Source organism: Scyliorhinus torazame, chromosome 7 (assembly GCF_047496885.1).
Source record: "Scyliorhinus torazame isolate Kashiwa2021f chromosome 7, sScyTor2.1, whole genome shotgun sequence".
Lineage (NCBI taxonomy): Eukaryota > Metazoa > Chordata > Chondrichthyes > Carcharhiniformes > Scyliorhinidae > Scyliorhinus > Scyliorhinus torazame.
In genome coordinates this window covers 288,271,047-288,292,185 of record NC_092713.1, presented here as the reverse complement: position 1 = coordinate 288,292,185, position 21,139 = coordinate 288,271,047, and the positions used below count along the sequence as shown (strand labels likewise).

Sequence of the window (21,139 nt, the reverse complement as noted above, 5' to 3'; positions counted from 1 at the left end):
CTAGTAGCTTGCTTCCATAAGACCATAAGACATAGGAGCAGAATTAGGCCACTTGGCCCATTGAGTCTGCTCCATCATTCAATCATGGTTGATATTATTCTCATCCCCATTCTCCTGCCTTCTCCCCATAACCCCTGATCCCCCTATTTATCTCTGTCTTGAAGCCACTCAGTGATTTGGCCTCCACAGCCTTCTGCGGCAAAGAGTTCCACAGATTCACCACCCCCTGGCTGAAGAAATTCCTCCTCATCTCAGTTTTAAAGGATTGTCCCTTTAGTCTGAGATTGTGTCCTCTGCTTCTAGTTTTTCCTACAAGTGGAAACATCCTCTCCACGTCCACTCTATCCAGGCTTCAAATGGTTCAGAATGACCAAATGCACCCTTGTAGCAAGCACTTCTGTAAAATGGCCACTATACTTGAATAAGTATTGGACCCCTTCATGCGTGCCTCCTGATTTTGTAGGTTTTAAATGCTTTTAATTAATTACATGAAGAGTTGGTGCTCAGATAAAAGCCTTCTTCTATCAATTGGTTTCATGTGGAACCAATCCCTGGTCTCAACAACTAAGAGGAAAAACTAGATTTGATTCTGGGCAAGTGGATCTTATTGCTTTGCTAGCCCTTCCTTGCATTTGCTCTTCCTCATTCATGCTTAAAACTTTACCGAGCTCTCCTCCCTCAACTTGACCTGCTGAAGCCTCTATTTGGTTGTAGCTGAGCTGGTAGCTGCTCTAGTGGGCTAAGCAAACATATTGTGAAAAACAAAATGTTGGAATGTTGACTGTCTTTTAATGGGTTAATGTCATTGTGAACAATGTCTCTTTAAGAACCAAGTCACATGACAGGCCATGTGTCATCAGCTACTTCATGGGCTTTGTACAGTGAACATCCATCTAATAAACCTCTGTTGATTCTTGTATTCAACCCATGTACATCTGCGATCTTATTCTTTTAGACTGTCAGTGCAAATATACAAAAGTTACAGAAAGAAAACTGACGAGGAGGAAAGGGTCAGAAAAAAATAATTTCAGAGAAAGAGGAAACGCCTCAGTTCGATGGTTGATGTTGAAGCAGATCAGTAGAAGGTCAGAAATGTCATCTGGCATCGGAACCGACAAGGGTTTTGGGGCAAAAAAAAAAATCAAAGGAAGGGCCCGTACCGATTTCAAACCGTCAATCTGAGGAGGTCAGGTTGGGGAGCCCTTGATGTGTGGCCAGTTGTGCCACAATTTTTACGTTGGCTGTCCTTGCTCCAGCAATCAGCCTGTGACTGGTCTGTTTTTACACAGCGATGACACGCCCGTTGCTGGATAAACATCTTCTAATAATAATAATAATCTTTATTGTCACACGTAGGCTTACATTAACACTGCAATGACGTTACTGTGAAAAGCCCCTCGTTGTCACATTCCGGTGTCTGTCTCTTTAAGAACCGAGTCATGTGACAGCCGTGACATCATTGGCTACTTTTGCCCTTAGTTTAATATGAGCCTTTGTACATTGAACATCTATCTAATAAACCTCTGTTGATTATTGCATTCAACCCACATGCATCTGCAATCATATTCTTTGATACTGTTAGCACAAGAATTGACCATCATGGAGCCCCTTTAAATAGAAGTGTCCCATTGTGTGCAGTTCAATGTAAGCTTCTGCATTTTAGAAAGAGTAAATGAGGGAGGAAGTTAATTAAGGAAATGGTAATATCTCTGAGTTTCAAGAAAACTTCTAAGTTCTCTTTCTCTCTATTCCTTCTTGCGCCACCAGGTCGATAATTTGGGCAGTCTGCTGAACTTGAGTCATTTGGGCAGTCTGCTGAACTTAAGTCATAGGTCAGTAGTTGAACATGTTCTGGTACCTCTCTATTCCCATTGTAAGCAAAGCATTTTCTTCTAAACAGGTTCAACATTTATGAAATGTGGATGTTGACAGGTAGCTATAGTGTTGTTCCAGTGCTGAGCCCACAGGCCACCTTGGGTGAATCCATGAAAATATAGTACGCAAATAGCTCATGTTCACAGTACGCTTTGGGGGTATACCTTGACAGGTTTCTGTGTGACATTTTGAAATACTTTTCTCTGACACGTTCTGCTATTTTAATAAAATGTGAATATGAATATGTAAAAGAGCTCAGGGCTGATTGTCCTGTGCAGTGCTTCAATGAATCAAGTTGAGAATAAACTCACTGTGCCACACATACAATGCGTGGGCGTCCTCCGGGGTTCTTGGGGTATCGCGGGGGGATCTGGCCCCGGGAGATGCCCCCACGATGGACTGGCCCGCGATCGGGGCCCACCGATCCGCGGGCGGGCCTGTGCCGTGGGGGCACTCTATCCTTTCGCACCGGAGGCTGTACCGGTCTGCCATTCCCGGTGCGGAAATGAAGCCCTCGGCGCATGCGCAGGGATGACGCCAGCACACGCTGGCGCTCCCGCGCATGTGCCAACTCGCGCCGGCCGACGGAGGCCCTGCGGCGTCGGTTGACGTGGGGCTGGCCGACGGTGCGCAAACCATTCCAGGGCGGGCCTAGCCCCTGAAGGTGCGGAGATTCTACACATTTGGGGTGACCTGACGCCGGAGTGGTTCACGCAACTCCATCCCGCTGGAGTTGCCCGCCCCACCGATTACAGAAGAATCGCGCTCCTGGTTTTTGGCTCTGTGGGTTTTACTTTCACTTTGAGTTTGGACAGGTTTTGAACTGCACAGGTTGAAAGAAATGTCTCTATCTTCATTTTAAAAGCTGTCTCCAGACTGCTTGATAACTTAAAATAGATAATTGCTTTCTGGAAGGAATTCAAACCTGCTGTTTGAGAAGGGGAACAGAGTATCACAAACAAGTCTTATACCAGTAAGAGTGCCGTGTGCTGGGCCACACCTTTGAAAAGGGATTTCTGGTTTTACTTGGATTTTGTTACTGAACTGGAACAGTTAAAGGGAGAATTCATTAAGGGATATACATAGATTACTGTAGCTGTGTGGGGTCTTTATGTTTGTAGTTGATAAAAATGCTTACTGTGTGTGTTTATAAAAATGTTAAGTAAATTCGCAGAATAAAGCTTGCTTTTTGATTAAAAAGTGCCGAAGAACTCTGTTGAATAACACCTGAAAGACAGGGTCTTGTGCTCATCGTAACCAAAATCAATAAACAGTTATAGGTCAGGATAACTCCATAATATACGTTGGTGGTTTCTAAACCCTGGCCCATAACACCTCTGAGATTTCTTTTCCACATCTGTCTTAAATGGGCGACTCCTTATTTTTACACAGTGGCTCCATGTTCTGGGGTCTCCCACAAGAGGGCACATCTTCTCCATATCCACCCTAACGCATCCCCTGAGGAGCTGGATTCTACGCCGTTGGGATGCTCCGTTTTGTTGGCAGCCCAGGGGTTTCCCGACGGCGTGGAGCTGCCCCACAATGGGAACCCCATTTACCAGCCGGCGAATCGGAGCATCCCGCCGATGTGCTGAACCAGAAATCTGGCGCGGCGGGACAGAGAATGCAGACCCATATGTTTCAATCACGTCACTCTTACTCTTTTTTAAAACTCCAGCAGATGCAAGCCTAACCTGCCCAACCTTTCCTCATAAGACAACCCGCCTATTCTAGGTATTAATCTAGTAAACCTTCTCCGAATTGCTTCCAATGCATTTACATCTTTCCTGAAAAAAGGAGACTAAATACTGTACACATACTCCAGATGGGGTCTCACCAATGCCCTGCATAGCTGAAGCATTACCTCCCTAATCTTGTATACAATTCCCCTCTAAATAAACAATAACATTCTGTTAGCTTTGTTAATTATTTGCTGCACCTGCATGCTAACCTTTTGTAAATCATGAACTAGAACACCCAGATCCCTCTGCATCTCAGAGCTCCTGGGCGGGATTCTCCCTTTGCCAGGCCCATTTTCCAGCAAGGCGTGCCCCCGTCAGCAGCGGGATTCTCCATTCCTACAGCTGGCTAATGGGGTTTCCCATTGTGGCCACCTCCACGCTGTCGGGAAACCCGCAGGCGTGGGTGCACTGTCGGCTGAGCAGAGGATCCTGCCGAGAGAGAATCCCGCAGCCTATCTCTCAGCCTTTAGATAATACGCTGTTTTATTCGTCGTCCCAAAATGGACAACCTCACAATTTCCCACATTACACTCCATTTGCCAGATCTTTGCTCGCTCTCCTGACCTTTTGTAGCCTTCTTATGTCCTCTTCACAACTTACTTTCCTACCTATCTTTGTGTCATCAACAAATTTAGCAACCAGACTTTCGGTTTCCTCATTGTTTATATAAATTGTAGAGTTCAGACCCCAGCAATCTTCCTGTGGCACGCCACTCATCGCATCATGCCAACTAGAAAATGAATCATTTATGCCTACTCTCTGTTTCCTGTTAGCTAACCAATCTTTTACCCATGCCAATATGTTACCCCTGACACATGAGCTTTTATTTTTCCTAGTAACCTTTGATAAGGCATCTTATCAAATGCCTCCTAAAAATCTAAGTACAGCATTCACAGACCTGTTACTTCTTCAAAGCACGCCAAGAAATTGATTCAACATGATTTCTTTTAACAAAATAATGTTGACTCTGCCTGATTACCCTGAATTTATCTAAGTGCCCTGTCATGATGCCTTTACTAATTGCATCTAACATTTTCACCATGACAGATGTTATGCTAACTGGCCAACAGTATCCTACTTTCTGTCTTCCTGCCTTTTTTAATAAAGGAGTTCCATTAGCTATTTTCCAAACTAATGGAACCTTCCCTGAATCTAGTGAATTTTGGAAAATTAAAACCAACGCATCAACTATCTCGCAAGCCACTTCTTTTGAGACTCTAGGATGAAATTCATCAGGACCCAGGAACTTGTCAACGCGCAGTTCCAACAGGTTGCGAAGCATCACTTCCCTAGTGATTGTAATTTCTTAAGTTCCTCTCTTCCTTCCAACTCCTGAAGTATAATCATTTTTGGGATGTTGCTTGTATCCTCAATAGTGAAGACCGAGGAAGCACGGTGGCGCAGAGGGTTATCCCTGCTGCCTCATGGCGCTGAGGTCCCAGGTTCGATCCCGGCTCTGGGTCACTGTCTGTGTGGTGTTTGCACATTCACCCCGTGTCTGCGTGGGTTTCGCCCCCACAACCCAAAGATGTGCAGGTTAGGTGGATTGGCCACGCTAAATTGCCCCTTAATTGAAAAAATTAATTGGGTACTCTATATTTATTTTTAAAAAAGTAGTGAAGACCGATGCTAAACGTTTGTTCAATTCTTCTGCCATCCCTTTATTTTCCATTATTAATTCCCCAGACTCACTGGGCAGGATTCTCCATTGACTGACAACTAAATTGTGCAACGCGATTGGGTGGAGAATAGGTTCCGACGCTAAAATCGCGACTTGACACCAAATCGCTATTCTTCGTTGACTTGACAGCGGCGTAAATGTGGTCCGGAACACACGTACAGTAAACACCGTTTGCATGTCATTAACGGGCCCGACCCGGTACTCTCCGCGGCCTCTGCGATACTCCTCCGATGGGCTGAGTTCCCGACAGCTCGGTTCACTTGTGCTTTAAAAAATCGGGGAACTGCCGTCATGGATGCTGAGGGAGCAAGAAGGGGTACGGAAAGTGTCCACCATCACCATAGTTTGCTAACAGTTGTGCCGCTGGCCGGTGGGCTTCTGCGAGGGCCCGGGGTTGTAGCAGGGGGGTGGCTAGGAGGTGGGCGGTGGGGTCGAGTAGACGGGCACGGAACACCGTTGCCGCAGCCGACAAGGTAGTCATGCAGCTGCACACGCTGCTACAGCCCACTGTGAACACGGGTCGTTTAGGTGGCCTCCAGGCCACCCTCTAGGTGCCCTCTGGCCCCAGCCGACCCATCAGCTGTATGGGTGCGCTCCAGCACAACCAGTACCATCTTTTTGGCTGGGATGAGTGTTTGTGTGGATTGTAATGTGTCTATGCGGCTGCAGCTTGTCATCCACCCGAGTGTCAGTCATGGACCTGGCAAATCCCGCACCATTTTTCATTGGAATGGATTGTGTTCCACGTGGTGTGGGTGCCAGCCCCTCCACAGTCGCTGAATCGATCCAGGTTCAGCGCGAGTTCCGTTGTTGTGAAAGTCCACGAATTCTGCATCGGTGTCAACACTTAGGGCAGGATTCACCGTTGGCCAATGCCGAAATCGCGAAACGCGATTGGGTGGAGGATAGCCTCCGATGCCAAAATCGCGGAAGGCGCCAGTTTGACGCCAAATCAGGATCCTCCGGCCCTCCCGCAAATGGCATAAATGCGTCGCTTTCCGCACGCAGTTTAAGCACCGTTGACATATCATTAGCAGGCCTAACCCTCTATTCTCCAGGGCCTCCACAATTCACCGCCGCGATGGGCCGTTTTTCTGACGGCGCAGTTCATTTGTGGTCTCAGTGGTCGGGAACCCGGCATTGCGGCTGCGGACTGTGTCGAGTGCCACCGCAGTCAGCCAGAAGCCGTGCTGCTGGACGGGGGGGGGGATTTCCGCGAGGACTGGGGAGCATGGTGAGGGGGAGGCCAATGGGCGGCCAGGGGGTAACATGGGCGGCAGTATTTGGCAGGTCGGGTCCACGCACGCCGGCGCCATGTTTTACGGTGCGACCACTGCAGCTTGTCGCCGTGCGCGTGCGCGGCTGCGGATCCAGCAATTCTCCAGCCGTGTTTGTCCTGGGAGCCAGGAGTTTTACTCGGCGTGGCTGCCAGCCCCTCACCTGTCGCAGGATAGGTGAGAGTCCGGCTTGATTTTTCCGTTGTAAAACGCTACAGTTCCTCCTCTGGCGTCAACACATGGTCTCAAAAACAGAGAATCCCGCCCACTTTCTCTGAGACCAAAGCTCACTTTGTTGACTTCCTTCTTTTAAAAAATATCTGTAAAAACTCTTGATATCTACTGTTATATTTCTAGCTAGCTTTCTCTCAGGGTTCCGGGTGGCATTGCCAGGATGCCAGGCTGGCAGTGCCATGGTGCCCAGGTGGCATCGGGAGTGCCAGGGTTGAACCGCGCCCAGACCCTGACCACCCATGGGCCTCTGATTTCAAAGAACAAAGAACAAAGAAAAGTACAGCACAGGAACAGGCCCTTCGGCCCTCCAAGCCTGCGCCGACCATGCTGCCTGTCTAAACTAAAATCTTCTACACTTCCAGGGTCCGTATCCCTCTATTCCCATCCTATTCATGTATTTGTCAAGATGCCCCTTAAACGTCACTATCGTCCCTGCTTCCACCACCTCCTCCGGCAGCGAGTTCCAGGCGCCCACTACCCTCTGTGTATAAAACTTACCTAGTACATCCCTTCTAAACCTTGCCCCTCACACCTTAAACCTATGCCGCCTAGTAATTGACCCCTCTACCCTGGGAAAAAGTCTCTGACTATCCACTCTGTCTATGCGCCTCATAATTTTGTAGACCTTGGAGACCCCACCAAGTGCCGATATGCCTGGTCCACATTTGTGGAGACCAGTGCTAAACTGCGCCTCGGCTGGTTCTCCGAGGCGAGGCCATTTGAACCTGGGCCTTGGCCTCCGGCATAGACATATACCCACTTGAATATGCAAATCTAAATCACGAGAGGCCTCTTGCAAGATGTTCTGGCCTCGTCCTGAGTTGGGCACGGCGAGGGCGGTAGTTCGCAACCCATGGGTGGGATTCTCCGCCCCGCCGCGCCACATTTCTGCCCTAACCTGCCGGCGGGATTCTCCGTTACATCGGCCGGACAAGGGGGTTTCCCATTATGAGGCAGCCCCGCGCCGTCGGGAAACCCCCGGGCGCCGGCAAAATGGAGAATCCCACCGGCGGAGAGTCCCGCCCCATATCTTTTAACTTTTTATGGTTGACCGCAAGGTGGGTCCTCAATTGGAATTTTTATTTTTCGTTGGAATTAATCTGGCATCCGTCTTATGTGCCTCTGTCTTCTGTCCTCCATGGAACAGCTGATGAACTTCTGATTTCCTGATTATTCATTGGAGCTTTTCTTCACGTCCCGGAATCAGCAGCCCTTTACTAACCACTAATTTGCTGGATATTGTACTGCTGCTCCAATCAGGTCGTTGCCTGCACCGGAGGCAATCGTTCAGGGAACATGTTCTAATTATACAAATAAACTGACCTCTCAAAGTCACACAAAGTTAGCACTCCGGGCAAAATGTGCAACTGCACCAGGTCTGAAGTATCTATCTTTGTATCTAACTCTTTCCGCACCTGAATTTGAAGTGATGGATCAGGGGATGTAAAAGAAGTTTTTCATTTTGTCTTGTTGATGGGCAGTGCCACGGCCAGTGAGCCTGTGCGATTCTCTACCGCAGGAGGTTGTGGAGTCCAAGTCGCTGAATGTATTAAAGGGTATGGAGAGAGAGCGGGAGTACGGCATTGAGATCGAGGATCAGCCATAATCATTTTGAGTGGCGGAGCAGGCTCAAGGGTCGAATGGCCTTCTCCTGCTCGCAGTCTCGATGCTTAAAAGCCAGGCTCCCATCAGGGGAAAATGCTCGATGGTCAAATTTAGTGGTAACAATACAAAACTCATATTCCCCAGCACAGAGATCCGTCAATTTGATGAACACAAAAATAGCACCAAAATGTACCGTTACAAACTATATTGTCTGTGACTCATCCATTTTCCCCTCTCTTGCCCTTCTTTCTGTGGACCAGGCAGATGGAGAGGCAGAATCAATAAATTTATGAGAATAATTAAAATCTCTTTATATTCCCTCCTGATTTTTTTTAGTTCCTTTTATATTCCATCTTTTTTGTGTGACTGTGACCGAGAGAATCACTATTTAGGGAATTGTTATGAACAGCTCCATAGCACTGTGCATTGACACACACCCAGGTCCCTTATGGCCAGTGTTAATCGCTGCCAATGCTAATCTTTGTAGCCATTAAGAAATGGAAGTTTATTCAATGAATAGTCTCAATAGGGTTAGGGGGGTGGGTGGTGCTGGGGGAAGACAAAGTTGTTTGTTCAGAAAGATTAATTAGGTTCATTCCCAGAAATTAATTAGCAGCAATACTCGTTTATAATCGGCCCAAAGGTCCATGGAGACCTTTGGTCAATCGGCCCAAAGGACCAATCGCATCAGTAACCCCAAGACTATGCCCAGTAGTGGCTTTCAGCGATGACATTGCTTGGGTTTGTGCAGTCAATAACAAGGCTCCTGGCTTACAATGAGCCAGCAGAGGGCTGCTCGACCATGAGTGCATCTCAAACTTGTACCAGCACCTGCCACAAGAGCTCCTTCCCCTGATAAATTTGTTAGAATCCTCTATGGGCACTTTAACATAAGGCCGGATTCTAAGGATTTTCCATTATCTTCTGTAATCTGAATCCCCCTCAATTTGTGCCAGAGAGATGCATCTCACTTTTCATAGAATTATCATAGAATTTACAGTGTAGAAGGAGGCCATTCAGCCCATCGAGCCTGCACCGGCTCGTGGAAAGAGCACCCTACCCAAGGTCAACACCTCCACCCTATCCCCATAACCCAGTAACCCCACCCAACACTAAGGACAATTTTGGACACTAAGGGCAATTTATCATGGCCAATCCACCTAACCTGCACATCTTTGGACTGTGGGAGGAAACCGGAGCACCCGGAGGAAACCCACGCACACACGGGGAGGATGTGCAGACTCCGCACAGACAGTGACCCAAGCCGGGAATCGAACCTGGGACCCTGGAGCTGTGAAGCAATTGTGTTATCCACAATGCTACCGTGCTGCCCTTGTTCCATTTGAATCAGGAAATGACATCTCTCGGTAAAGCACGAACTGTTTCTGGTTCTACATTCTTTGTTTTCAGTGTCATTGAATTAATTCATGGGATGCAGATCACTGGCAAGGACAGCATTTGCTGTCCATCCCTATTTACCCTTGAGGAGCTAGTGCTAAGGTGCCAAATAACTGCTGCAGCCCAGGTTTGTTCGATATGCCCACGGTTCTGTTAGAAAGGGAGTTTCAGGCATTTGACCGAGCCGTAGAGCTCCAAGTCAGGAGAGTGCTTGGCTTTCAGGGCTACTTTTATGATGGTGGTGTTCCCATGTGCCTGCTGCCCTTCTTCCTCTCAGTGGTAGTGGGCAGGTGGTTGGAAAGTGTTGTCAAAGGACCATGACAGGTTTGCTGCCGTGTATCTTGTAGGTGGCACACACTGTTGCCACTGTGTTCAGTGGCAGAGTGACAGAATGTCTAGGATGTTGGATGGGGTATCGAACAAGCAGACTTCTTTGTCATGGATGGTGTTGAGCAATTTGAGTGTTGGATCTCCAGGGAAATAGAAGGTATTCCGTCATAAGATATACTCATGACTTGTTCTTTCTAGATGGCAGATTGGCTTTGAGGAGTCAGGTGGTCAGTTACTCAACACAGAATTCTCAACCTGCGACCTGGTCCAGTAGCTACAGTATAGAGATGAATGATCCAGTGACGGTAATGCTTGATTGTAACCCCCAGGATGATGATGGTGGGATTCAGCAGTTGTAATTCTGTTGAGCAACAAGAGGATAAAAGCAAAATACTGTGGACACTGAGGATCTAAAATGAAAACAGGAAGTTCTGGAAAAGCACAGCAGCTCTGGCAGCACCTGTAAAGAGAGAAACAATTAACGGGCGGGCGTGATTTTCCCGCCGCGTTATGCCTGGCACCGATCCCATTGCAACACGTGCATAGTGGGAGAGGCCAAAAATGGGTCTTGCACCTAGCACTGTGTCATGCACGATGCACCCTACCCACTACCCGATACACTATGGATCGCCCCCAGATCAGCATATTTAAATGAGTGATTAATCTGATTTAAACCGTTCGAGGCTGCACTTTCCTGTCTCCTGTGTTCACAGGCCCACCAGCAAGGATTGCTACTCGTCTCCATAAATGGAAACCAGACGCGATGGCCATGCCAGGGGACATGGAGGCTAGTGGAGCTCCAGGGGGGAAAGGGATAAGGCAGGCACCCTAGCCACCCCAAAACCCTGGCACCATCCAAATGCCGGACATTGCCTGGCTGCCAGGTTGACACTGCTAAGCGGTGGGGCCCGAGGGGGCTGATGCCCATGATCGAGGGATGAAGGGAGTTTATGAAGGGCGGGGGTGTGAGGGGGGTTATGAAGGGTGGGGGTGCGAGGCCTGAAAGAACAAAGAACAAAGAAAAGTACAGCACAGGAACAGGCCCTTCGGCCCTCCAAGCCTGCACCGACCATGCTGCCCGTCCAAACTAAAAGTAGGTGCTGAAATGGTGAGGGGTCTGAAGGGGGGAACTAAAAGATGGGGGGGGGCGCCATCAGCAATCTCTCAGCAGGGTCTGCTCACTTAAGAGGGCTGGGGGGGTGGTACACAATGCCATCGATGCCACACATTGGGTGTGGAGCCAGGTCATCCTCATACCTGGTTGGTGTGGGGGAAGGGGAAGGGGGGTGTCACACTGACTTGTAGTGATGGGGGATGGGGTTGCCTCTCCAGGATCATTTTCTTGCGGGTGTTGGCCATGCCTGTGTGGGGGTCACGATGTCCGTGGGTGCTGTGCGTGGGGGACAACCTAATTTTGAAATCTGGATACCCTTTAAAAAGGCGCCCTGATTTCTGAGGAGCCAGTCTTGCCTTAGTTCACCATTGCAGAAAACAATTCCAAGTGGGGGATTTGTCAGTGAAAATCTCCCCAAGCTCCAAAAAATGACAAAGACCTGGATTGCGCCCCTACACCCAATAGGAATTACTCCGCAAAACTCCCAGGCAGCTCGGTAGCACAGTGGTTAGCACAGTTGCTTCACAGCTCTCCAGGGTCCCAGGTTCGATTCTCGGCTTGGGTCACTATCTTTGCGGAGTCTGCACGTTCTCCCCATGTCGCGTGGGTTTCCTCCGGGTGCTCTGGTTTCCTCCCACAGTCCAAAGGTGTGCAAGTTAGGTGGATTGGCTGTGCTAAATTGCCCTTAGTGTCCAAAAAAGGTTAGGTGGGGTTCCGGGGATAGGGTGGAAGTGTGGGCTTATGTAGGGTGCTGTTTCCAAGGGCCTGTGCAAACTCGATGGGCTGGATGGCTTCCTTCTGCACTGTAAACGCTATGATTCTGCGAAACCTGCTCTTAATTACATAGTCATTTTTTGGAGAACTGCGCCCAATGCTTCATGTCTAATGTGGCTCTTCTTTGGAACATCAAGGGAGATGGTTGGATTCCCTCTTGTTGGAGATGACCATTGCTTTGAACATCTGTGGTGTGAATGTTACTTGCCACTTACCAGTCAGCCCGAATGATGTTCAGTGCTTGCTGCATGCAGACATGGACTGCTTCAGTCTCGTAGGAGTTGCGAATGGTATTCTGTGCAATTATCATCAAACATTTCTACACTCTACCTCTGATGTTATGATGGAAGGAAGGTTGTTGGTAAAGCAGCTGAATAAATTTGGTGCTCCGATGTTACCCTCAGGAGTGCCTGCAGCGATGTCCTGGGACTAAGCCGATTGACTTCAGCAACCACAGTCACCTTTCTTTTCGCTATGTATGACCCCAACCAATGGAGCCTTATTCCATTGATTCCCATTGACTCCAATTTCGCTAAGGACCTTTGATGCCACACTTTGGTCCAATGCTGAGTGGATGCCAAGAGCAGCTACTCACCTCGAGAAGTCAGCTTTGTTGTCCAAGTTTGGGCCAAAGCTGTAATGAGGTATGGAGCTGAGTGACTCTGATGGAACCCAAACATGAACGTTGCTGGGCAGATGCTGAGTAAGTGCTGCATCACGTTGGAGATGAAAGTTGACTGATAGAGTGGTAATTTGCCAGATTGTATTTATCCTGCCTTTTGTGGGCAGAGCATATCTGGTGTAAATCTTCACATTATCTTGTAGATGACAGTGTTACAGCTTGACTGGAACAACATGACTAGCGAGGTGGCAGTAGTTCAGAGGCATGCATTTTGTTAATGGCCGTCTGGTGGACTGACAGTTGGAACCTCCTTAAGGTCAAGCGGTCCGTCAAACACAGATTGGAACAACTTCATTTCCAAGCTGTGGCCTCGTTCTGGGATACCCCACCTGATTTTGCCCGAAGTATAAGAACATTTGCTGGAATGCTTGAGGAGAGTCAGATTCCAGTTATTTGATTGACTATGTGGTATATCACTGAAACACATTTAGTGTATTTCCTTCATTGTATATGTGGTGAACCACTGTAATAGGAGGTGTAACGTCGGACCTGCACTACAGGTTCACCGGTAGCTCCTGCCGGCTGGCTCCGCCCACGGAGAACTGTATAAATATGCATGACCTTCAGTGCCCTGCCATTTCATCACCTGCAGCAGGAGGCCACACATCTGACTGTAATAAAGCCACAGTTGTACCCAACTTTAGTCTTTGTGCAATTGATCGTGCATCAATTTATTACAGTCAGATTTTCCACAGAATGCATATCCAAATTAAGCCCGATCGCCTGCAGCTGGATCCGCACTCGCCCTACGCCAGGAAAGACTTTACTCACTGGCTAGCATGTTTCGAGACTTACATCAACGCGGCGGACCCCGCACCAACGGAGGCTCAGAAGATAAACGTCCTTTACTCCAGACGGGAGCCGCCATCTTCTCCTCCCGGGTCCATGTGCAACCAATGGATGCCGCCATCTTGTCCCCCTTCGGCCACGTGCGCCCCATGGGCGCCGGCATCTTGTCCCGACCCTGCAATGTGCGCACGATGGGCGCCGCCATCTTGTCCCGACCCCGCAATGTGCGCACCATGGGCAGCACCACTTTGTTCCCCAAAGGGTCCCCGGATATCCCGACATCGGAACCGCACACGCTCGCCACCCGAAGCATCCGATGGCTACCCGCAGCTCGCTTCGATGACGCTGGACCAATCTCGCCCGCACAACCTGGCCACCGTGTTGACGACGGTTAACATCAACGGCCACGGGACCTCGTGCCTGCTGGACTCCGGGAGCTCCAAAAGCTTTGTTCACCCAGATACTCCCTCGCGGTCCACCCTGCCAATCAAAGGATCTCCCTAGCATCCGGATCCCACTCCGTCCCGATCCGAGGCTTTTGTACAGTCACCCTCACGGTCCAGGGCGTAGAATTTAGTAACTTCCGCCTCTATGTCCTTCCTAATCTCTGCGCTGCACTCCTGTCGGGCCTGGACTTCCAGTGCAACCTCCAGAACCTCACCTCAAATTCGGTGGGCCCCCCCCCCCCTTACCGTTTGCGGCCTTTCGACCCTCAAGGTCGATCCCCCCTCCCTTTTTGCCAATCTAACTGCGGATTGCAAGCCCGTTGCCACTAGGAGCAGACGGTACAGCACCCAGGACAAGACCTTCATCAGGTCCGAAGTCCAGCGGCTGTTTAAGGAGGGTATTATCGAGGCCAGCAACAGCCCCTGGAGAGCCCAAGTGGCAGTGGTTAAAACTGGGGAGAAACACAGGATGGTCGTGGACTACAGCCAGACCATCAATCGGTACACGCAGCTCGACGCGTACCCCCTCCCACGCATACCTGATATGGTCAATCAGATTGCGCAATACCGAGTCTTCTCAACAATTGACCTGAAATCCGTCTACCACCAGCTCCCCATCCGGAAGTCGGATTGGCTATACACTGCCTTTGAGGCGGATGGTCGCCTCTACCACTTCCTTAGGGTCCCTTTCGGTGTCACAAATGGGGTCTCGGTCTTCCAAAGAGAGATGGACCGAATGGTCGACCAGTACGGTTTGCGGGCCACCTTTCCATACTTAGATAACGTCATCATCTGCGGCCATGAACAGCAGGACCACGATGCCAACCTCGATAAATTCCTCCGCACTGCCACTCTTCTCAACCTGACCTACAACAAAGAGAAGTGTGTGTTCAGCACGACCTGGTTAGCCATTCTCGGCTATATAGTCCAAAACGGATCCCGAGCGCATGAGCCTCCTCATGGAACTTCCCCCCCCCCCCACTGCCCCAAGGCCCTCAAACGCTGCCTGGGGTTCTTTTTCTACTACGCTCAGTGGGTCCCAAACTCTGCGGCCAAGGCCCGCCCACTCATCCAGTCCACCCAATTCCCCCTCGCGGCCGAGGCACAACACGCTTTCGCCCGCATCAGAGCAGACATCGCCAAGGCCGGGATGCGCGCAGTGGACGAGTCACTGCCTTTCCAAGTAGAAAGCGACGCTTCAGACATCGCCCTTGCCGCCACTCTAAACCAGGCAGGCAGACCCGTGGCATTCTTTTCCCGCACCCTTCATGCCTCTGAAATTCGACACTCATCCGTCGAAAAGGAGGCCCAAGCTATCGTTGAAGCTGTGCAGCATTGGAGGCATTACCTGGCCGATAAGAGATTCACTCTCCTTACGGACCATCGGTCGGTAGCCTTCATGTTCAATAACACACAGCGGGGCAAGATCAAAAATGCTATAATCTTGCGGTAGAGAATCATGCTCTCCACCTATAATTACGAGATCTTGTATCGCCCCGGTAAAGTCAACGAGCCCCCAGACGCCCTCTCCCAAGGTACATGTGCCAGCGCACAAGTGGACCAACTCTGGGCCCTACACGACAGCCTTTGTCACCCAGGGGTCACTCGATTGTACCAACTGGTCAAAGCTTGCAATCTGCCCTACTCCATCGAGGAAGTAAGGACAGTCACCAGGGACTGCCAGGTCTGTGCGGAGTGCAAGTCTCACTTCTACTGGCCAGACCGTGCGCGGCTGATGAAGGCTTCCCACCCCTTTGAACACCTCAGCGTGGATTTCAAAGGGCCCCGCCCCTCCACCGACCGTAACACGTACATTCTCAGTGTGGTCGATGAGTACTCCAGATTCCCCTTCGCCATCCCATGCCCCGATATGACGTCTGTCACCATCATCAAGGCCCTCAGCATCATCTTCGCTCTGTTCGGTTTCCCCGCCTACATCCACAGTGAGAGGGGATCCTCATTCATGAGCGATGAGCTGCGTCAGTTCCTGCTCAGCAGGGGTATAGCCTCCAGAAGGACGACCAGCTACAACCCCTGGGGGAACGGGCAAGTAGAACGGGAGAATGGGACAGTTTGGAGGGCCGTCCAGCTGGCCCTACGGTCCAGGAACCTCCCAACCTAACAGGAATTAGGTTTCATTCCTCCTGTATGTGTTGCACAAACATAAAAAGACAAGTTTCGAAAGAGCTGCTAGTTAGTTTGTGAAGTTCTCTGACAATGTGTGAAAAACATGTGACTATAATGGCTGCTTTCACAGTGAATTAATGAGTAAGTTTGGTTATAAATATAGAAACTGTGGAAAGTAGCCAGAGGTTTGCCAGGGTTAATTTCATCTCCAAACAAAATTGCACCCGATGAGAGCTGAACCCAGATGAATCTCTTAGTATGTCTTATTTGCATAACTCGGCCTACAGCCGGAGGAAATGCCCCTGTGAATAGGTTGATATCCCAGCTCGGAGAAGGTTACACCTACTTCCATCCTAAAAAGGAACTATTGCTGCTTTTCCTTCCTGGCCCATTTGCGAGCCTGTTTTTTCTGGAGCTGCGTGTAAGTTACCCACAAACTCTTTCCAGATGCTTCAGTCTGAAAATCATCTGTTCAAAACCTTGAAGACCCATTGTCCAAGCTGGAAGACTTGGAAAATGACCCAGTTCCAGCGATCTGTTTGCTGGACTGATCGTGATTTTCAGGCTGCACGATCACTTCAGTGTGGTGAATATTGTGAAACATTATTGTTTCAGCGTGGCACCGGTGGCCCGGTGGCACAGTGATTAGAACAGCTGCCTCACAGTGCTGGGGACCCGGATTCAATTCTGGCCTTGGGTGAGTGTGCGGATTTGCAGGTTGTCCCCGTGTGTGCGTGGGTTTCCTCCGGGTGCTTCGCTTTCCTCCCACAGTCCAAAGATGTGCAAGTTTAGGTGGACTGGTCAGACTAAAATTTCCCCTTAGTGGCCAGACATGTGTACGTTAGGTGCGGTTACGGGGATAGTGCGGGGGAGTGGGCCGAGGTTTGATGCTCGTTCAGGGGGTTGTTGCGGACTTGAAGGGCCAAATGGCCTCTTTCTGCCCAGTCGGGATTCTATGGATTCTATTCTATGGGTTATTAACACCTAACTAGGGCAGCACGGTAGCATTGTGAGTAGCACAATTGCTTCACAGCTCCAGGGTCCCAGGTTCGATTCCGGCTTGGGTCACTGTCTGTGCGGAGTCTGCACATCCTCCCCGTGTGTGCGTGGGTTTCCTCCGGGTGCTCCGGTTTCCTCCCACAGTCCAAAGATGTGCAGGTTAGGTGGATTGGCCATGATAAATTGCCCTTAGTGTTGGGTGGGGTTACTGGGTTATGGGGATAGGGTGGAGGTGTTGACCTTGGGTAGGGTGCTCTTTCCAGGAGCCGGTGCAGACTCGATGGGTCGAATGGCCTCCTTCTGTGCTGTACATTTTATGATTTATAACTTCAACTGGGCAAAAATGATGTGTGCGATTCTCCGAGGTGGGGGAATCGGCGCCATTTTCACCGGTGCGTTTGGCACGGCCCCGGCCGCGGGCCACTGGAATCGGCAGGGCCGCCGATTCTCCGGCCCCGATGGGCCGAGCGTCCGCTCCAAAATGACAGAGTCCCGCCGGTGCCGTTCACCCCTGGTTGCTGCTGGCGGGAACTCTGCGGGAACGCTCGGGGGGACGGCCTGTGGGGGGGGGGGGGGCGGGGGCTCCTTCACCAGGGAGGAACCTCTGATGGGGTCTGGCCCGCGATCGGGACCCACCGATCGGCGGGCCGGCCTCCTCCTCCCCCCCCCCCCCCCCCCCCGGGCCTACTTCCTGGCGCGGCTGGCCCCTGAACCCCGACCCCATGTTGGGTCGGGGCCGGCACGCGTAAGAAGTTCCACGCACATGCGCAGGATGGCGCGGCCTAACTGCGCATGCGCAGGATTGAGCTGCCCCAACTGCGCATGTGCGGGTTGGCGCGGTGCCTATCTGGAGCCGCGTAAGGAGGCTGGACTGGCGTGAACCACTCCAGCACCGATAGGGGGCCAGAACAGGTCGTGCCAGGGCCCTGTTCGCGCTGTCGTGAAATGCGGCGGCGTTCACGACGGCGCGAACACTTTGCCTCAATATCGGAGAATCGCACCCTCTGTCTTTCTGTCTTTATTGGGTGCTAAAGTCGACCCTTGGAATCTCATATATCTTTATCTGAAGGGCAAGTTTTAAAAGCAACATGATCATTATCATGTTTGAGGGTGTTGCCCTATCCAGGTATTTCAGTGCGGTTAGGTCACTCTCCATCTGTCCTCCTCCACTGTCAATTGTATTCCCTGCTGTTAGACAGCCATGATGTACCCCTGAGCAGTTCTGTCCCAGAATGACAGGCCATAAGGGTCTCACTCTTTGTGACATTCACGTAGTGAAATATTTCCTTCTAACGCAGATGTATAGAGTTGGGGGACTTTTGATTGTATCTTATTAATAGTTAATGACTACAATAAAAGGTGATTAATTTTTTCTCTTGACTTTATTCCACACTCCACTGTCATTTGGCAAATTAGCTTTTTATGAACGTATTTAACAGGCAGAATTCAGACTTTGAAAGGTAAATTAGTGATGGCTATCTTTTCCCGTTGATGTGCCATGAAGTTAAATTCATCATAATTATTATATTTTTTGGAAAACAAGGTGCTTTTATCTGTATATGTTTCCTGCTTTGCAAGGGTGTTCCACCACAGATACATTGTAGTTGGACCTTCACGTTGTGTTAGGGGAGAGTAAATGACTTTTACATCTGGGCACGCTCGTCCCTGGTTATTTTCAACGGGGGAAAGGCAGTCAGGGAACATTCAGTATTCTAGAATGGGCAGAGTTGTTATTTGGTGTCACTGAGTTGATCTCTTCATATAATTTAATTTTCTTTCAGATGTTTGCAGTTAAAATAAACCAGCTCTTTAAGTTAATACAGGCCAGGAGAGAAAACGGCTCTGGCCCATCAATCATTACCATTCAGTGTTCTTCACTGGGAAGCACCATTGTGTCTAGACATCAATCAAAACCACAGTCCTCCAGTTCTTACATCAGAAGGTCAGAAGGTAAAAGTAATAGAATGAGGATATTCATCAATAATAAATGCATGAAGAATCGGGTTTTTCTTTTACAGGTACTTGGGTTTGACTGGAATCTGCTGGGAATGCTGACAAGACAACGGCTGCTCTCTTTTAATGTTGACACCACTGTTCCTGCTGACATCAACTTAGCGGTGACCTTGTTGCTGCCCTTGAAGGCGGGGATCAATAAATTCTATTGGGTACAATACCTGCCATCAGTTGAAGTACTTAAGTTGTAAACACAGCATGTTTCAATCGATTGTCAGGAGGAATTGTTTTGTTCGCTCCGCAAGCTGTGAGCCAGAAATATGAGTGCAGAGCAGTATGATTGAATCATGAGGCCAGTGCATAGGCTGATATGAGAGGTCTTCTCTGCCCTTAAAGGAGATTGTACTTTGAATGAATCCTGGAATGTTATCTGTCCATTTGGGTCTTTCTCTATCGAACCTAGATTAGTGAAGACTATCATTTTTCACAATTAGCCCCCCACTCTACTCCCTGTACACACACGACTGCGTGGCAAAATTTGGTTCCAACTCCATCTACAAGTTTGCTGACGATACGACCATAGTGGGCTAGATCTCGAATAACGACGAGTCAGAATACAGACGGGAGATTGAGAACCTAGTGGAGTGGTGTCGCGACAACAATCTCTCCCTCAATGCCAGCAAAACTAAAGAGCTGGTCATTGACTTCAGGAAGCAAAGTACTGTACACACCCCTGTCAGCATCAACGGGGCCGAGGTGGAGATGGTCAGCAGTTTCAAATTCCTAGGGGTGCACATCTCCAAAAATCTGTCCTGGTCCACCCACGCCGACGCTACCACCAAGAAAGCACAACAGCGCCTATACTTCCTCAGGAAACTAAGGAAATTCGGCATGTCCACATTAATCCTTACCAACTTTTACAGATGCACCGTAGAAAGCATCCTATCTGGCTACATCACAGCCAGGTATGACAACTGCTCGGCCCAGGACCGCAAGAAACTTCAGAGTCGTGAACACCGCCCAGTCCATCACACGAACCTGCCTCCCATCCATTGACTCCATCTACACCTCCTGCTGCCTGGGGAAAGCGGGCAGCATAATCAAAGATCCCTCCCACCCGGCTTATTCACTCTTCCAACTTCTTCCATCGGGCAGGAGATACAGAAGTCTGAGAACACGCATGAACAGACTCAAAAACAGCTTCTTCCCCACTGTCACCAGACTCCTAAATGACCCTCTTATGGACTGACCTCATTAACACTATACCCTGTATGCTTCATCCGATGCCAGTACTTATGTAGTTACATTGTATATGTTGTGTTGCCCTATTATGTATTTTCTTTTATTTCCTTTTCATGTATTTAATGATCTGTTGAGCTGCTCGCAGAAAAATACTTTTCACTGTACCTCGGTACACGTGACAATAAACCAATCCAATCCAATCAAATTGATTTTAGAGGGGCCCCACATGGCTCATGGATTTATCTAGTGAATAGCTGCGACCAGGAAGGGTGACAGTTGACCTCAATGTCCTTGCTCAGTCATTATCCAATAAACCCAATTGGATATCCATGCTGTGATACGCGATCAATTACACAAAGATGAGAGTTGGATGTAATCGAGGCTTTATTACACTGAGATGCGTGGCCTCCTACAGCAGCTGACGAAATGGCTCCAGTACGAGGAGCACACACATTTATACTCCGCCTACTGGGCGGAGCCAACAGGCAGGGAACTACCCCCGTACCTGTAGTACAGGGCCTTACCGTAAAGCACCTACACCGACATCCTCTATGTACAGTACATACATCAGTGGTGACTACCATATGTTGTACATCCAGTGAGCACAGAATGTTGTAGTCACCACTGAAAGAAACCTTCCTGTCAACACTACCTAAGGTTCGGGTACATTGAATTGCTGTTTGGGTGAAACGTTGAAGGCTGGCTCACCCCCATACAAATCCTTTCTACCAAGGGGCCAATTCTGCAGGAGATATAAATGGAAAAACAAATGAAACTGAATTTATCATCTGATTTACGTTCCGTCTTGCAGCTCTGTGCAGAACAGGCAACCTTTCTCACCAGGTGACTTTTAAAAATATGGTCCAGAAAT

General features: G+C 49.4%; 1 protein-coding gene across 2 annotated transcripts in view; it reads left to right on the top strand.

Moving 5' to 3' along the window:
• The window catches only part of LOC140427083 (teneurin-2-like), a 3,867,843-nt gene that overhangs the window by 352,387 nt on the left and 3,494,317 nt on the right, over positions 1–21,139 (top strand). The window contains exon 5 of one of the 2 annotated variants that reach the window (XM_072512581.1): positions 18,855–19,023. The exons of the other annotated variant lie outside the window; for it this stretch is intronic. The gene's annotated coding sequence lies outside the window, so the exon portion shown is untranslated. The remainder of the gene's footprint in view (positions 1–18,854; positions 19,024–21,139) is intronic. 2 annotated transcript variants of the gene reach the window in all.